Below are 19,067 nucleotides of genomic sequence, written 5' to 3'. Positions count from 1 at the left end.
ACTAAGTAAAAAAGAGAGAAGACTCAAAAACCAAGATGAGAAATGAAAGAGAAAACAATCCAACAGATAACTACAGATATGCATAGTATAACAGATTACTATAAACAATTATATACTAGCAAATCAGATAACTTAGAAAAAAACAGATAATTCCTTAAAAAAAAAAAAATCGAAGTTACCAAAATTGAATTATGAATCTTGAATCCAAGAAATAGAAAATATTTTTAAACCAATAACAAGAATTAAAGTTGAATTAGGAATCAAAAATCTCCCACCACAGAAAAGCTCAAGACTAATTACAAATTTCACTGGTGAATTCTACCAAACATTTAAAAAATAATTAATGACAATCTTTATTAAAATCTTACAAGTAATGGAATAGAGGGAACACATTCAAAATCATTCAATGAAGCCAGTATTACCCTGAGATCAAAGCTGGATAAAAAATACAAGAACGAAAAAAAGTCTAGTTTGTCTGATATAAGTATTGCTACTCCAGCTTTCTTTTGGCATCTATTTGCATGATAAATATTTCTCCACCCACTCACTTTCAAACTGCAGGTGTCTTCAGGTCTAAAACGAGTCTCTTGTAGGTGGCATAGAGATGGGTCTTATTTTTTTTTTTATCCATTCTGACATTTCATGTCTTTTGCTTGGAGCATTTAGTCCATTTACATTCAAAGGAATCATTGACAGCTATGTATTTGTTGCTATTTCATTACTTGTTTTGTCATTGTTTTTGGAGATTTTTTCTGATCCTTTCTTATCTGTCACTTTCAATCTCTTCTTCACACTCAGAGAGTCCCCCTTAATATTTCTTACATGGCTGGTTTAGTACTCATGAACCCCTTTAGTTTTTGTCTAGGAAAACTGTTATTCTGAATGATAGCCTTGCTGGATAGAGTATTCTTGGCTGCAGAATTTTCCCATTTAGCACATGCCATTCCCTTCTGGCTTGCCAAGTTTCTGTTAAGAAATCTCCAGGGAGCTTTATGGGCTTCCCCTTGTAAAATAAGGACTTATTTGTCTTGCTTCTTTTTTAATAAATTTTTTAAAACTTAATTCAATTAACATGTATTGTATTATTAATTTCAGGGATAGAGTTCAGTGATTCATCAGTCTTATATAATAACCAGTGCTCATTGTATCATGTACCCTCCTTATGTCTAACACCTAGTTACCCCATCCCCCAAACCCCCTATCCTCCAGCAACCTTCAGCTTGGAAAATATGATCAAAAGTTTGTCTCCCTCTCTGATTTTGTCTTGTTTTATTTTTCCCTCCCTTCCCCTATGATCCAGTTTTGTTTCTTAAGTTCCACATATATGAGATCATATGATAATCATCTTTCTCTGAGTGACCTATTTCACTTAGCATAAAACCCTCTGATTCCACCCATGTTGCTATAAATGGCATGATTTTATTTTTTGATGGCTGAGTAGTATTCTATTGCATATATATATACCACATATTTTTTAAACACTCATCTGTCAATGGATATCTGGACTCTTTCTATAGTTTGGCTCTTGTGGGCATTGCTATGAACATTGGGGTGCAGATGACCCTTCATATCACTACATTTGTATTTTGAGGGTAAATACCTAGTAGTGCAATTGCTGGGTCATAGGATAGCTCTATGTTTAACTTTTTGAGGAACCTCCATATTGTTTTCCAAAGTGGTTGCACCAGTACACATTTCTGCCAACAGTATAAGAGGGTTCCCCTTTCTCTGCATCCTTACCAATATTTGTCATTTCCTGACTTGTTAATTTTAGCCCTTCTAACTGGTGTGAGGTGGTATCTCATTGTGCTTTTGATTTGTACTTCCCAGATGCTGAGTGATGTTGAGCACTTTTTCATGTGTCTGTTGGCCATTTGTATGTCTTCCATGGAGAAATGTCTATTCTTGTCTTCTGCCCATTTCTTGAATGGGTTATTTCTTCTTTGGGTGTTGAGTTTGATATGTTTTTATAGATTTTGGATACTAGTCCTTTATCTGATAAGACATTTGCAAATATGTTCTTCCCTTCTGTCAGTTATCTTTTGGCTTTGTCAACTGTTTCCTTTGCTAGGCAAAAGCTTTTTATTTTTATGAAATCCCATTAGTTCATTTTTGCCTTGGTTTCCCTTGATTTTGGAGATGTGTCTAGCAAGAAGTTGCTGTGGCCAAGGTCAAAGAGTTGCTGCCTGTGTTCTCCTCTAGGATTTTGGTGGATTTCTATCTCAAATTAAGGTCTTTCATTCATTTTGAATCTATTTTTGTGTAAGGTATAAGAAAATGGCCCAATTTCATTCTTCTGCATGTGACTGTCCAATCTGTCCAACACCATTTTTTGAAAAGACTTTTTTTAACGATTGTATTTATTCATGAGAGACAGAGAGAGAGGCAGAGACATAGGCAGAGGAGAAGCAGGCTCCATGCACGGAGCCTGATGTGGAACTCGATCCCAGGACTCCAGGATCACGCCCTGGGCTGAAGGCAGGTGCTAAACCACTGAGCCACCCAGGGATCCCCAAGACTATATTTTTCCATTGGATATTCTTTCCTGATTTGTTGAAGATTAGTTGACCACAGAGTTGAGGTCCCATTTCTGGGTTCTCTATTCATTCCATTGATCTATGTTTTTGTGCCAGTACCATACTATCTTGATGACTACAGCTTTGCAATAGAGCTTAAGTCTGGAATAATGATACTATCAGTTTTGGTTTTCTTTTTCAATATTCCTTTAGCTATTCAGGGTCTTTTCTGGCTCCATACAAATTTTAGGATTATTTGTTCTGCTCTGTGAAAAAAATTAATGGTATTTTGATAGGGATTGCATTGAGTGAACAGTTGCTCTAGGTAGCATAGACATTTTAACAATGTTTGTTCTTCCAATCCATGAGCATGAACATTTTTACATTTTTTTTGTGTGTGTATCCAATTTCTTTCATGAGTGTTCTAGTTTTCTGAGTATAGATCCTTTCCCTCTTTGGTTTATTCCTAGGCATCTTATGGTTTTGGGTGCAATTGTAAATGGGATCAACTCCTTAATTTCTTTCTTCTGTGTCATCGTTAGCATATAGATATGCAACTGATTTTTGTGCACTGATTTTATATCCTGCCACGTTGCTGAATTCCTGTATCAATTCTAGCAATTTGAGGTGGAGTCTTTGTGGATTTTCCACATAGAGTATCACGTCATCTGCAAAAAGTGAGAGTTTGACTTCTTTGCCAAATCAGTTGCCTTTTGTTTCTTTTGTTGTCTGGTTGCTGAGGCTAGGACTTCTAGTACTGTGTTTAACAACAGTGATGAGAGTGGACATTCCCGTCATGTTCCTGACCTTAGGGGAAAAGCCCTGATTTTCCTCAAAGAATGATATTCTATGTGGGCTTCTCATAGATGGCTTTTATGATATTGTTTCCTCTATCCTTATACTGTGAAGAGTCTTTTCTACATATTTTATTTATTTATTCATGAGACAGAGACAGAGATGCAGAGACACAGGCAGAGGGAGAAGCAGGCTCTATTCAGGGAACCATAACCCGGGACTCGATCCTGGGTCCCCAGGATCAGGCCCTGGGCTGAAGGCCGCACTACACCACTCAGCCACCTGGGCTGCCTTGTGAAGAGTTTTAATCAAGAATATATGCTGTACTTTAAAAAGTGCTTTTTCTGCATATATTGAGAGAATCATATAGTTCTTGTCCTTTTTGATTTGTGGATGTTGAACCACCCTTGCATAACAGGAATAAAGCCCATTGGGGCTGAATAATAATGATGAATAATCCTGTGTGTGTGTGTGTGTGTGTGTGTGTGTGTGTGTGAATAATCCTTTTAATGTACTGTTGGATCCTATTGACTAGTATCTTGGTGAGAATTTTTGCATCCATTTTCATTAGGGATATTGGTCTGAGATTATCCTTTTTGGTGGGGTCTCTGATTTTGGGATCAAGGTGGTCTCATAGAAAGAGTTTAGAAGTTTTCCTTTCATTTCTATTTCTATTCTGAAACAGCCTCAGAAGAATAGGTATTAATTCCTCTCTCAACATTTGGTAGAACACCCCTAGGAAGCCATCCAGCCCTGGATCCTTCTTTATTGGGAGATTTTTGATTACTCCTTTGGTTTTGGGTCTGTTCAAGTTTTCTATTTATTCCTGTTTCTGTTTTGATAGTTTATACATCTCTAGGAATGCAGTCATTTCCCCCAGGTTGCCTAATTTATTGACATATAGTTGTTCATAATATGTTCTTATATTTGGTTGTATTTCTTTGGTGTTGGTTGTGATCTCTTCTCTTTTCATTCATGATTTTATTTATTTGGGTCCTTTCTCTTTTCTTTTTGATAATTCTGGCTAGGGGTTTATTGATGTTATAATCAGAATGAGCTCCTGGTTTCGTTGATCTGTTGTATTATTCTTCTGGCTTCTATTTCATTGATCTCTGCTCTAGTCTTTGTTAATTCTCTTCCACTGCTGGGTTTAGTCTTTATTTGCTGTTCTTTCTCCAGCTCTTTTAGGTGTAATGTTAGGTTGTGTATTTGAGACCTTTCTTATTTCTTGAGATGGCTGGTATTACTATATATTTCCCTCTCAAGACAGCCTTTGCTGGATCCCAAAGGTTTTAAACAGTTGTGCTTTCATTTTCACTTGTTTCCACGAATTTTTTAAATTCTTCTTTAATCTCCTGTTTGACTTGGAATACCTGGGTGGCTCAGTGGCTAAGCATCTGCCTTCAGCCCAGGGTGTCATCCTGGAATCGAGTCCCACATCAGGCTCCCTGCATGGAGCCTGCTTCTCATTCTGCCTATGTCTCTTCTTCTCTCTGTCTCTCATGAATAAATAAAATCTTTAAAAAACCTTTTCTGATTGACTCATTAATTCTTTAGTAGAATGCTCTTTAACCTCCACGTATTTGCATTCTTTTCAAATGTCCTCTTGTGTTTAAGTTTCAAAGCATGTGGTCTGAAAATATGAAGGGAATGAACCCAATCTTTTGGTACTGGTTGAGACCTGATTTGTGACCCAGTATGTGATCTATTCTGGACAATATTCTATGCGCACTCAAAGAAGAATGTGTATTCTATTCCTTTAGGGTAGAATGCTCTGAATATATCTATGAAGTCCATCTTATCCAGTGTGTCATTCAAAGCTCCTGTTTCCTTGTTGATACTCTGCTTAGATTACCTGTCCATTGCAGGGAGTGGGGTGTTAAAGTCCCCTATTATATTATTATTAATGTGTTTACTTTGGTTAAAATCTAATTTGTCTGCTATAAGGATTGCTACCTCAGCTTTCTTTTGATGTCTATTAGCATAATAGATGGTTTTCCACCCCCCTCACATTAAATCTGGGAGTGTCTTTGGATGTAAAATGAGTCTTTTGCAGACAGCAAATTGATGAGTCTTGCATTTTTATCTAATCTGATACCCTGTGTCTTTTGATTGGGGCATTTAGCCCATTTACATTCAGAGTTAACTACCGAAAGATATGAATGTAGTGCCATTGTCAGTTTCTGACTTTACAGGTAATACAAGGGCTCTCTCTTCGCTTAAAGGATCCCCTTTAATACTTCTTGCAGAGCTGTTTTCATGATCACAAATTCTTTTAGTTTCTATTTGTCCTGGAAGCTTTTTTTCTTTCCTTCTATTTTGAATGACAGTCCTGCTGTAAAATGTATTCTCCGCTGCATATTTTCTCACTTAGCACCCTGAATATATCATGCCAGTCCTTTCTGGCCTGCCAGGTCTCTCTGTGGATAGGTCTGCTGCCAGTCCAATGTTTCTACCCTTATAGGTCATGGACCTCGTGTCCAAAGCTGCTTGCAGGATTTTCTCTTTGTCTCTGAGATTTGCAAGCTTCACTATTTTATGTGGAGGTGTTGATCTATTTTGAGTGGGGGGTGTCTCTGTACCTCCTGGACATGAATGCCTGTTTCCTGCCCCAGATTAGGGATGTTCTGAGCTATAGTTTGCTCCAATATACTTTCTGCTTCCCTGTTTCCTCTTCTTCTGGGATCCCAATTATTCTAATATTCAGCCTTGGCTAGGATAGAGACTGAAAAGCACTGCCCTGCTCCTGAAGAGAAGACAGGTAAACAACCCAGGGGCAGACAATATGGAAGTAGCTATCTGAAGAATGGCTGGGGTACACAGTGGGGAGATTATTCACTCTTCTGGGGGAGGGGTGTCTCTGAGAGGTAGCATTCATGGAGATACCTCTCCAGGGCCAAAGTAGCTGACTCATGCCATTTCCCTCACCCACCCCTAAACATAAACATAGAGCCACCAGCAGGAAGCAGGGGAGCACTGACACTGACTCTTTAACTTGCTTACACCAAGCCCCACTCCCCTGTGCTCTGATGAGACTGCCCTTCTCAGTCAAGCTTACCTCAGTCCCAGTACAGTGGGCCCCTCCTGCAGAAGACTAGCACAAGCACCTGCCCTCACCATGTCTCATGATCAGAGAGTTGTGCAGGGCCTCAGTTCTGGTGGACTTGGTGTCAGGTCTTATTTCACAAGCAGACCAGAGCACAACTAGCTAAAACTAGCCACATTCAGGCTAGGGACTAAACACTGCCCATAGTAGACAAGGAGAGCCTCTGCAGACCACTGGCCTGAAGGATAGAGAAACCAAACACAATAGCAAAGAGGTTGCATAGCACACCAGAGAAACTCCCTGAGGCACCAGGCCTTGGGTACTACATCATCTCTTCTTCATAAGGCCCATTATTTCAGGAGCAGGAGACATAACCGGCTTTTCTAACAGAAAGTAGTCAGAGACTTAGACAAAATGCCAAGATGGGGGAACTTACCCTAAATAAAAGAACTAGATAAGGCCAAAGTGAGAGATCTAAATGAAATAAATATACATAACATGCATGCCTGATGGAGAATTTAAAGCAACTATCAAAAAAAAAAAAAAAAAAAAAAAGCAACTATCATAAAGATACTCACAGGCTTGAGAAAAGAAGACCTCAGCGTGACCCTTCCTAAACATTTAGGTATGTCTCCATTGGGTTTCCATTGCATTTGCACAAAACTCCAACACAGACCTTATGATATTTCATCATATATACTTCTTGCTGCAGTACTAGACTAATTCCTCCTTAGGAATGGTACCTTATCATCAGCACCGATTATTTAACCTTGTATCTATTGACCAAAATATAATGCCTGGGACATATTAAGGACTCAATAAATGTCTACTAAATGATTAAATGGAACACAGTTAATCATTCAGCTGTTCTGAATTATATGTAGTCTTTCTATTATCCATTTGAAGCAGACTGAAATAAATCAGAAAGGAGACAGTTGTAAAAATTCTGAAGAAAAAATCATTCTTCAACATATCTGAATAGTAGATTATTCCTTTAACATTCTTCCATAAGAATTGCTTTACAGGTTAAGTTAGGTATTTTTGAAGGCTTATTAGGTAATCAGTATTTTCTTCACTTTTCATAGGACCTGGTTTATTTAATTATTTACTCATACCTACTTATTCACAACTCATGAATATGAGTCAATAAATAAAACAACAATGTCCTATTGAGTAGAGTTCTTGGTATAAGCAATAGAAATAAATTCTAATTTAATATAAAAGTAAACGATGGGAAATATATTAGGAGGATCACAATGAAAAGTGTGCAGGAGCTAAGAGGCAAAAGAATAGGCAGCAGAAACCAAAAGAGCAGTTGTGAACATAAAATGTTCTGGTAACTACTTCACTATTACTCCAACTACTCTTCCCATTCTGGCATTACTTGCTTATGCTTTAAAGTTCTCCAGGTAGCCAATTGACTTAACTTAGGTTCATAAGCCCATTACTTAGCAGGGAGAGGGAAGTCCTCAATACTTCTGCTTTCATAGGGGGAGACTTACCAGTATTACCTCCCACCAAGACTACAGATGATGGAAGAGAAAATTCACAAAACAAAGGCAGGGTGCCATTAGGGAAGGAAATTGATGTTAGCCAGCCAGAAAAAAATTACAAATATTCCCCATAAATATGCATTATATTATATGCAACGCTGTCTCAAAAAGATGTCAAAGATGAACCAAATATGAACCCTGCCATTAAGAAACTTATAGTCCCTGAGGAACTAGTTGCTTTGGAATCACACTAGATCACTATATCCTGAAAAAATTAGGTCATTATATTGGATTGAACTGTATATAATTACCAATATTCAATCATTTTTCACATAAAAATGGCAATTTCACATGGTTAAACCTAAAACTCAGGCAAAACAAAAATAAACTATTAAATTATCAAATCCTGAGAGTTCATAGGCAGTTCATATTGTTTTTTTTTCCCATAACCATTCTTCTCAAAATTATAAAAGACATCATAAATTGAGTGTGTACTGAGTGTTTGACAGCACTAATCTCTTATTTACCCAAGCATTCACTTTTATTTCTTTTACCTAAGTACTAGGGTTTCAGTGGTACCTGTAGACTCAAAACAAAATAATTTTGGAGCATGTTTTATATTTGATATTATTAAAATGAGTACATTTTAATGGGTGAAAATAAACAGAAGAAAATAAAAAGTAGACTATATAGCCAATAGGATTCAGTATTAGCCTAAGGGAAAAAAATTTTATGACCACTATGTAAGTAAATTGAATAGCTCTGAAGACAATTACCATGCAAAATGATTGTGCTAGATGCTCAAGTTAGACTAATTTATTCAGAAAAATAAGCAGGAAATATTTCTTTTCAAGAAAAATACGTAACTATAAATATCAGAACAAAGAGGAATCCAAATCACAAAAGTATTGTTGTATCAGGGATAGCAACCTTCTAAAATGTGTGCCAAAATTTCAAGCCCTACTCTTCAGGTTCTTCAGGATCATGGAGAAGATGGTTACCATGCCAACTTATTGTAACAATGTTTCCATGCCAACTCAAATGATAACTAGTAAGGGTGTTCTTTTTCCAATTTTCTCAAGATAGCTCCCTCAAGCAGTTGAACCTTATCAAGTGTGGCAAACTGGTACTTGAAGAGGCCTGCCCTTCTCCAACCTCAGTGGTAAGAAAGGCCTTATCAGTTTGACTCTGATTAATTTAGATGGATGTATTTGATGCTATATAATTCTCTAATGTGACTCAGTGTCAAATTCACTGAGCTACAGAGTATCCTTGTGATTTGAAAGAATCAATGCACTTCTCATATACTTAATTTATTCTCAGAAACTTCAAATTGGGTGGGGGGATTCCAAAAATTTTATATATTCATGTATTGAGTTGTAAGTATTTTAAAGTATTGAATTTCTTCTTTTGCAGTATTTTAAGGAAAAACTTTGGGTTTGTGTCAAGAATCCCCAAGACCACACTTAGGCTTGATAATTTGCTGGAAAGATCACCAGACTCAGAAAAGCTATTAAACTTTCATTTATGGTCCATTATAGCAAAAAGATGCCAATTGAAATCAATGAAGGGAAAAAGGCAAATGGTGCAAACTCCAAGAGAAACCAGACACAAGTGTCCAGGTATGCTCTCTCAGTGGAATCACATGGATACATTCAATTCACCCAGCAGCAATGTGTGGCAACGTGTGCCAGATAGTGTCAACCAGGGAAGCTCACCTGAGCCTTGGAGTCCAAGGTTTTTAGTAGGGGCACTAACATAGGCATGTGGTACTTGCTTGCATGATTGACCTCAGCTACTTAGACTCTAGCCCCTTACAGAGCACAAACAAGTGTTTGTCATAAATTGCACTGTTTACATAAATTAGATGATCAAATTGTTACCTCAAGGACTAGGGCCTCAGGCATACAAAAACCACTTACCAGGCAAAATATTCCAAGGACTCAGAGTTCATCTCCCAAGAATTGATCAAGGATCAATCATAAAGACAAGCTTTTCTTCTGAATGTGCAGAATTTGGGTAACATGGGTCTGCTAAGTTAACCCTTTTTTTGCATGGCAGATTATTAATTGTTACATAAAACCTATCTCCTTTTCTTATACGGTAGTAATATGGTAATTTTATCTGAGCACATAGCAAGAAATTAGAAACTACATCTCCCATTCTCCTTTGTAGCTCCCTGTGACCATGAGATCAAGTTCTCTCCAATAGGTTTTATGAAAATCTCACCCTACTGCTTAAGAGGAAATTGCTTTCCTGGGGCTTTCTTGGTTTGCTCGTTCCTGTGGGAATGATAATGGGTCAATGACCATCTTCAATCTATGACCCAGAAATTCGGTATCAAAGGAAATAATATAGCACAAGAAATTCTCACACATGTTCATATGGGGACATATACAAAGATGTTCATGAAGCATTGTTTGAGGCAGCAGCAAATTGGAGGCAATTCACTGGAATAGAGTCCATCCTCATCCTCTCCATGTTAACCCTGGAGATGCTGGATTATAGACAGATCCAAAGATCTAGTGATGGAACCTTCAGGAAACCCTAAGTAGAGAATATTTATTAATCCATGTAAAGGCATTTCTATATTTTAATAACTTTTATGAATATATACACATATACCAACTGAAAAAAAGCTATATACGGAGTACTAGGCATTGGTTAAAATAAGTGAACTACATAATCACATTGTAACATAGATAAAAAATAAGAAGTAAAATTAGGTATATAGCAAGCCATTTAAATTAATATATTTGCATATAATCAACAGTACTCATTTCATGAGAACACATAAACAAAAGACAATTTATTTGCACTTATTACATGAGCAGAGGCAAACAGCAAAAAGGAATGAGGATGAGAGAAAAAACAAGAGGGGGCCTTATGTAGACGGATGATGATAATATCCAAAATATTCCATTTACAACTAAACTTTCTCTGAGTCCAACAAATGCAGCCAGCCTGTCTCTACTTTTCTTGTGTTAATGAATTTATGCAAAAGAAAATAACTGGATCAAAAGAAAACTTTTGCCCAGATAACTTGTTTTTACCAAAAACAAAAATTGTTTTTAAAACTCACTTCAAAACAACTTATCAAGGAATTTGAGGGAAAAGTATAGAGAAGATGGACTTTGGGATGAGTCTTAAATGACAGATAAGATTTCAACTGGCAAAGACTGAAGAACACAGGATTTCTGACAGAAGAACAAACAAAACAAGCATAGGGGTAGAAAGCCGGAGGTGATAGGAAGTGGGAATAAAATGAGAAAGCAAAAAGGATGCACAAAGAGAAAAATGAGAAATATAACTGTGAAAATAGGTCAGAATTAGATGGGTCATGAATGCTAGGTAAAGAATTCAGAAGATGGGGATCCCAGGGTGGCTCAGCGGTTTAGCGCCGCCTTTGGCCCAGGGTGTGATCCTGGAGACCCAGGATCGAGTCCCACATTGGGCTCCCTGCATGGAGTCTGCTTCTCCCTCTGCCTGTGTCTCTGCCTGTGTCTCTGTCTCTCTGTCTCTCTCTCTCTCTCTGTGTGTCTCTCATGAATAAATAAAATATTTAAAAAAAGAATTCATAAGAAAATGAGAAGCAATTAATTTTTTAGTTGTTATTGTTACTGTTATTAGCATAAATATTATGGATTCAGGACTGTGGTTTAGGAGGATTAACCCTGCAGCTCTGTTTAGAATAGTTTAAACTAAGGGGTTCTAAAGTGAAGAAACCAGTTTGAAGAGGTAAGAATTCCCAACCAGTTGACCCAAAATGTGTCACTGTTGCTTGTAGATTATTTTGAACTGAAAACAGTAAAAGCTCAAAAGACTTAGGGAAAAACTTTGACCTTTTTCCAACTGTCTAAAAGAATTGATAGAAACCTAGTCTAGGGCAGCTCCAGTGGCCCAGTGGTTTAGAGCCACCTTCAGCCCAGGGCGTGATCCTGGAGACCCTGGATCGAGTCCTGCGTCAGGCTCCCTGCATGGAGCCTACTTCTCCCTCTGCCTGTGTCTCTGCCTCTGTGTGTCTCTCATGAATAAATGAATAAACACAGAAAGAAAGAAGAAAAGAAAGAAGAAAGAAAGAAAGAAAGAAAGAAAGAAAGAAAGAAAGGAAGGAAGGAAGGAAGGAAGGAAGGAAGGAAGGAAGGAAGGAAGGAAGGAAGGAAGGAAAGAAAGAAAAAGAAAGAAAGAAAGAAAGAAAGAAAGAAAGAAAGAAAGAAAGAAAGAGAAAGAAAGAAAGAAAGAAAGAAAGAAGAAAGAAAGAAAGAAAGAAAGAAAGAAAGAAAGAAAGAAAGAAAGAAAGAAAGAAAAGAAAGGAAAGAAAGAAACCTAGTCTAGGAAGAGACCTAGCACCATAGATAAATACAGTATAATACTAGGGTAATAGGAAGAAGTTTAGCAAAGCTAAACAGCAAAGGCTGTTTGCTAAAATTCATCTCTATGTCCCATTGTTTCTGGATGGCCAGCAAACATTTGTTTACCAAATATGAACTCCGTTTCCTCTTCCTGTGAATTGCTTTCCTTCCCTTTGAAGTCCTACCTCAATACCCCTTTCTTCTTAGTTCAGGGTGACATATATACCTCATTTTGCCTGTCTTTGGAATCTTATGTTAATGGAGATTCCCATATGTACAAAATTAAGTTTGATTTTCTCCTGTCAATTTTGTCTCATGTTAATTTGATTCTTAGACCAACCAGAAGCTTGAAGGATAGAGTAAAATATTTCCTTCTCAACAAAGACAATTACAATAATGCAGATAAGAGATTATGAAAGTTTCCTCCTAGACAGCAAGATCAGAAGGAAGACAGATATGTGTGGGGAGACTTGATAGGTAAAAATCTATAGACTATATGACTGGTTGGAAGAGAACTTTGAAGGTAAAAGAGTTGAAATGACTCAGTGTTGATGTTTGAAGGATAGAAAACTATTGTTTCTCCCAGATATAAGAGATTGGGGAACTGCAATTATTATAGTAAGGAAAAAAAGAGAAATAGAAAGGATATTAATTTTAGGTGTTCGAAACCCTTAAGGGAAAGAATTTTTAGATATGCAAAACGTGAGCATATTTCTAGGCCAAGAATGAATGATTAAAGATAAAAATTCAAGATGGCAATATTTTAACATAAGGTCCTAAAGGAAAAGCAAAGGAAAATCATGACCTTGGTAAGTAGTAAGGGAATGTCTTCCAGTCTGGCTAGATGAACATACTCATTATTTTGTTATGAAAATATCTCTAGTACTTTGAAAATTTTGTGTCTCCTTGCAACCTAGAAACAAGATCACAGCCTAAACCTGCCATTATTTTCATGTAGTGAATTGTTAGAATGATGAGGTGATTTCAGAGAGGACTGAGGACGAGTACTGGCAGTCTTGATGGTTCTTTTTTTTTTTTTTTTTTTGAATTAATGTTTATTTATTTTTTTATTTTTTTAATTTATTTTTTATTGGTGTTCAATGGTTCTATTATGCATTACATGAGTACAAACCTAAGAGGGTCTATAGACACTCCTCCCTTGTTGAGTGGTTATGCCCTTTGAATTGGGAAGGAATCATGTACTCCCTCCAAGAAACAATTATTTCTAGCATAATTTGAATCTGGATAACAAAGCAAACTCTATCACCTTTTAACTGTTATTTACTAAGAACCCTAAAACAGTTTTCCACAATTACACTGATTAACAACAGTACAATAATGGATATGCAGATAAATCAGAAATGGAATGAGATTTACCATTCTAATCCAGAAGCATTTTTCACTTTTAAAACAAATAAAATTATTTGACACAACAAGGGGATACATTTCAAGGGAGTATAAACAACAGTACGTGAAGACTTGCAACTATGATTCTAAGACTCATTAAATTTTTTATTTCTCTCAGGTTCAAAAGTGATTTTATAATAGAAAACCGTATTTCCCAAAGTGGTTAGAGATTTTAGAAGGTAATTTACTCAAAAGCTATTTTCAAAAGGAATTTTTTGTGAAGTGATTAGTTTAAGTCCCTCTCCATTCCCTTCTATTGGGCATATATAGTGACATTTGAAACACCAAAGCGTTATATTTTTCATTTTGTTCAGTTTCACCTTGATGGTGTACTCCTGAGAAGTGATGAGGACTGTGAAAAGTAATGTGTTAAAGTTCCCATAATCCCCTAAAATTATTTGAAAAATCATTCTCCTGAACAATTATTTCTTTCCTTCAAATTAGCTTAAGGCCATAATTCTGAGCCAAGTATATATTGAGCATGTGTTATTTGCCAGACATTGTGCTGTTTTAATTAAATATAGTCCTGTAGGTATGGAATAATAATTATTACATCACAGGGGGATGGGAGTTATCAACTTATTTTCATACCTCACACATAGTTCTTCGATCTCTGTTTTACTCTGTAAGCTAAATTTCCAAACCACTTCCCCACAATTCAAATTCATCTTTCATATATCAGTGATATTTCCAGAACATAAAGTTGATGATTTTTTATGGCTTAAAATTCATCAGTAATTCTTTTTATTATACAGATTAAACTCAAACTCCTGATTTGTTTTCCAGGTTTGTGTTTCACTCTTTCCAACTCCTTTTTCATCTTCTTTTTCATCTGGTCTTCCTCCTTCCTCCTTTCTCCTCCCTTATTTCCTTCCCCTTCTTCTTATTCTCCTCCTTCTTTTTAAAACAAGTTTTAAAGATTTTACAGTGTCCAGAGCAGTCAATGCTCTTCCATGTCTCCATAACTTTTCTAACAATTGTCTCTATCCAAGATTTCTTCCTTACCTCATCTGTATCCCTGACTAGCACTACCTAATAACCCTCATCCTATCTACACCCTACCTTCAGCTGGACTGGCAAAGATAATATTTTCCTATGAAGACTCACCTCAAGAATTTATCCCTTAAAGACTTTCTTCTCAGGAAACTTCTATGCTACTTCCAACTGTTACCATTTGGATTCTGATATAATCACTTTTTACCTTTGGCTTCTCTATTTCTCTGATCAGATCTGTGTTATGGAATCTCTGAAATTCTCTAAAAATTGTTTTTATCTCCCTATTAGGCTGTAACATCTTTAGGAAGAGGGATAATACACAGAAGGCGTGGCATGTTGTGGCTGTAAATCAAATAAATAAATATTCAGTACTAGATCTTATTTAGAGTAGTCTAGTCTTCCTAGGGACTAAATTTTTAACTTTGAGTGTAGAACAAATTTCTCCTTGTTTTTTTCCCACACTTTAAGAACTCTAGAGTGGTGACATATTTATTACATAAAAAGATGCTATGGAAAGAGCAGTAAAATTCAGTGATTTGGAGTTGAAGTTCTGCAGTCCTATAAAACCAGATTTGAATCCTAGCTCAATCATTTTCTGCCCATATAACACTGGATATATTTTTAAACTCTTAAAGATTTTGTTTCCCCATCTCTTAAATAGAGATAGTAAAAGCACTACTTTCACAAGGTTGCTGAAGGTTGAATGAAGATGAAAGTTGAATTAAGATGATGCACCCAAAGAATGGCCACAGAAACTGGAACAAAGTGCCAGTCAGTTTTAGCTATAGTTACATATTATTACTACTACCAGAGGTAGTAAAAATGGAATCAAATTTTAATTATCCAGTTCTAGCCTATTCTTCTGGTTGATTAATGCATTATGAGGTGTGGACTCCACCCTTTTCTTCAACCTATGTCATTTCACATAGGAACCCTCAGTGTCCAGAATACTTTCATAAGAGGATATTTAATGAGAGCACATCCAACAACCAGTGTGCTATGGGCAAGGAACAAAGACATTTAAGCAATCTTCTTAAAAATATGAGTAACCCTGGAAACTTAGTTACCACACTGATAAAGTGTATTCCACGACACCTTCCTGGGATATAGGGATCAATGACTGGGTGGATGTATAGATCTGTTTTTCTTTTTCTGAGTTAACTTTCTACTTGTGACACTCTGAAGGCTTTAGAATTTATATTAAAATAATGATTCAATGTTTTTAAAAAGGATGTGATCTTTATAAGTCATATTTTATAATTTATTTCCATTTTCTCTACTTTCCTTCCTCTGCATTAACTCTGAAGTCCACTTGTACACCTGACCATAACTGACCCACTCCCAAGTATCACTCATACAAAAATATATAGCCCTAATAATTGAGGAGAAAAGTGGACTCACTTTTTATTTCACCCACTTAAAAATACCTTTACATTAGAAATGAGTTGATAACTATTTTTAATCAAAACATATTCAATTTCAAAATAGATTTTCCATGAAAAGTAATGAAAGCCAAAGGATGATTAGAATTTCTTATTGCATTTCTGTTACAGACTATTTCTGTCTTCATGCACCTGGATGTGATGCTCTTTAAGAACTGCTCTTGTTTACAGAAAAATAATGAATGCAATAAATAAAAGTAGTCAAATTCCCCCCCAATTTCATGTTTAGTAGTGCTACAAAGAAAAGTATAGTCTAAAACTGACAATTGTACTGTCAATACAGTTTTTTACTTAATAATTCAATATACAATTAGGGTGCTTTAACAGATTAATGATTTCAACTTAATTGTATTAATTAATTAATTAATTAATTTCTTTATGATTGTGTTCAAGCAATAAATACACTTTGGCTCAAAAGACCATCAAAAAATTGCCAAAATTAGATGCTTTTAATATGAACAATTGTATTTTCTCATCTTCTTCCTGAAAACTATGCTATATAACTTGAAAATGTTATTACAGGATATAAAAAAATTCTCCTGACTTCAGTGGATGTAGAGAGCAGCACAGGGCCTTGTTCATAATATGTGTCTAACAAGGGTATGTTAAATTGGATCTAAGTTTTCAAATATTTTGTTTTGAGTAAAAATAACTAAATCATACACGAATTAACTCTATGAGAACTTCAGATGAGTTACTCAGCTTGAAAATTCTCCACTGTAAGTATATTTACCTCATTTGCATACTAAAGGCAAAACCAACAGATATGCAGTAGTTGCCCCTTATCTATAGGAGATCCGTTTCAAAACACTAGTAGGTGAATAACACTAGTTAAAACGAATGAATAACATAGACATTGTGACATAGCATGAGACTACTACTGACCTTCTAGCCATATGTCTACAGATAACCGCTGGTAACTGAAAGAACCATGAAAAGAAAAACCACAGATAAGGGGCCGGGGTGGTGGGGGGGGGTGGGGGGGGGTGGGGAGGATCTGCTGTATTCAAGTTCCTTTTTGTCTCCTAATAAAAAGGCATGAGAGGACTTTCTAACATCAGTAATGTGCTAGAAAATTCTACTTTTCTTAGGAACTATTAGATAACAGATATATCTCTGTCCCCAAGAAACAATACATAAAACTTAGTAACATTTCAGAAGAGAATGGGTAGAGGCTAAAGTGAAACTTCATGGCTGCCAACTTATTTTAAGTTCCATTTTCTGCATTCCCAGGATCCCTTATACCTAACGCATAATCATGTGGCCTAAATTTTGCCAATCAAATGTACCATATGGAGTTGGTGTAATTTAGCAATGTAAGACAGAGGCTGCACTCTGGGGAACTGATCTTCTGGCAAGTTAAGTGGTGAAGATATTTGGTAAGTTTTTTAAACATGTGTGTAATGTTCACAAGTTGGTTGCCTCTACTGGCAGACTGAAATGTACCATCAGTAAAAGAGCCTCTGGTATCCAGTCCAAATTATCACCTACAGTGAACATCAGTAGCAACAGTGTCTTCATTACAGAAACTTCAAGTGTGGTGAAGTAATCATGAAGTAATCATAAGCCCAACTTGGCTTCTCTGTGACCCTCCTGAAGATTCTGTAAGCTATATAAGCTCCATTAATAAGTTCCTTTCCTACTTAAACTGGCCAGAATAGATTCCATATCTTGTAATCCTTAGTGAAAATGTCAGATTGTAGATATCAAAGACTTGTGGTTCTTATTTTCATTCTGATAATCACTAGCTATGTGACCGAAGGAGGTTGGTTATCCTTTCTGGGTGATGTTTTCCTCACCAATAAATTAGTAGTGGTAAACAAATTCTAGATGTTTCAAAGACTTAAAAGCTGAAGTTAGTAAAGTTCTAGAAAGAATGTAGGTGCATGTATTTATAATTTTGATAAGAAGAACTTTCTAAGGCTAACATCTAACCCACGCATTAAAATGTATAATGATTAATCCCTTAAATCCCAAAAAATCTTTTAAAATCATGGCAAATAAATACCTTAAGCGAATGACAAAATGGTGAAAGTGTTCAATACGTATGACATTAATAGAAAAACATTAATTTTTAATATTCAAAACTTCAAAATAATAAGATAATATAAACAGATAATAGCTCTCTCCCACCCACAAGGAAAAATGAAATTTTAAAAAGCCAATAAGCTCAGGGGAAAATGCTCAGCCTCATTCATATATATAAAAAAACTGAAATCAAAATAATGAGATACCAGGGGCACCTGGGTAGTTAAGCATCTGCCTTCAGCTTGGATCCCAGGATCCTGGGATCAAGTCCCGTGTCAGGCTTTCTGCCAGCAGGGAGTCTGCTTCTCACTCTCTGATCCTACCCCCTGCTCAGTGCTACCAATCTCTCTCTCTCCCTCTCTAATAAATAAATAAAATCTTTAAAAAAAATGAGATAAAAAAAATAATAATGAGATACTATTTTTCATCTGTGCAATTAGTAAAGATGTTAAAATTGTAGGATACCAAGTACAGACCAAGATGTGGGAAACAAGGCACTTTCATTCACTATTGATAACAATGTAAATTAGTATGGGCTCTGGAGAGGAGATTTGGCCATATCTATCACAATCTTTAGCATATGTCAAAGCATATATACTTTGACTCACCAATTCCATTTCAAAGAATTTATCCAATAATCTTGCAAAATTTCATGGAAATATCTAAAAGAATATTCATCACAACACTGCTTTCTATTAGCCAAAGAAAGAAAAAAAGAAAAGAAAAAGAAACACCTAATTCCAAAAGTATGAGAGCAGCTTTAAAAATAATGGTAATCCACGGGCAGCCCTGGTGGCTCAGCGGTTTAGCGCTGCCTTCAGCCCAGGGCCTGATCCTAGAGACCTGGGATCAAGCCAGGCATCGGGCTCCCTGCATGGAGCCTGCTTCTCCCTCTGCCTGTGTCTCTGCCTCTCTCTCTCTGTGTCTCTCATGAATAAATAAAAATCTTTAAAAAAAAAAATAATGGTAATCCATGGAACAGAATGCTTTGA

The 19,067-nt window shown here is 36.2% G+C and overlaps 1 protein-coding gene across 6 annotated transcripts in view; it reads right to left on the bottom strand.

The window, feature by feature from the left end:
• The window catches only part of CNBD1 (cyclic nucleotide binding domain containing 1), a 539,688-nt gene that overhangs the window by 518,713 nt on the left and 1,908 nt on the right, over positions 1–19,067 (bottom strand). The window lies entirely within an intron of this gene.

This window comes from Canis lupus, chromosome 29, assembly GCF_003254725.2.
Source record: "Canis lupus dingo isolate Sandy chromosome 29, ASM325472v2, whole genome shotgun sequence".
Lineage (NCBI taxonomy): Eukaryota > Metazoa > Chordata > Mammalia > Carnivora > Canidae > Canis > Canis lupus.
The sequence above is the reverse complement of the archived record's forward strand: the minus strand, read 5'-3'. Positions and strand labels throughout refer to the sequence as shown.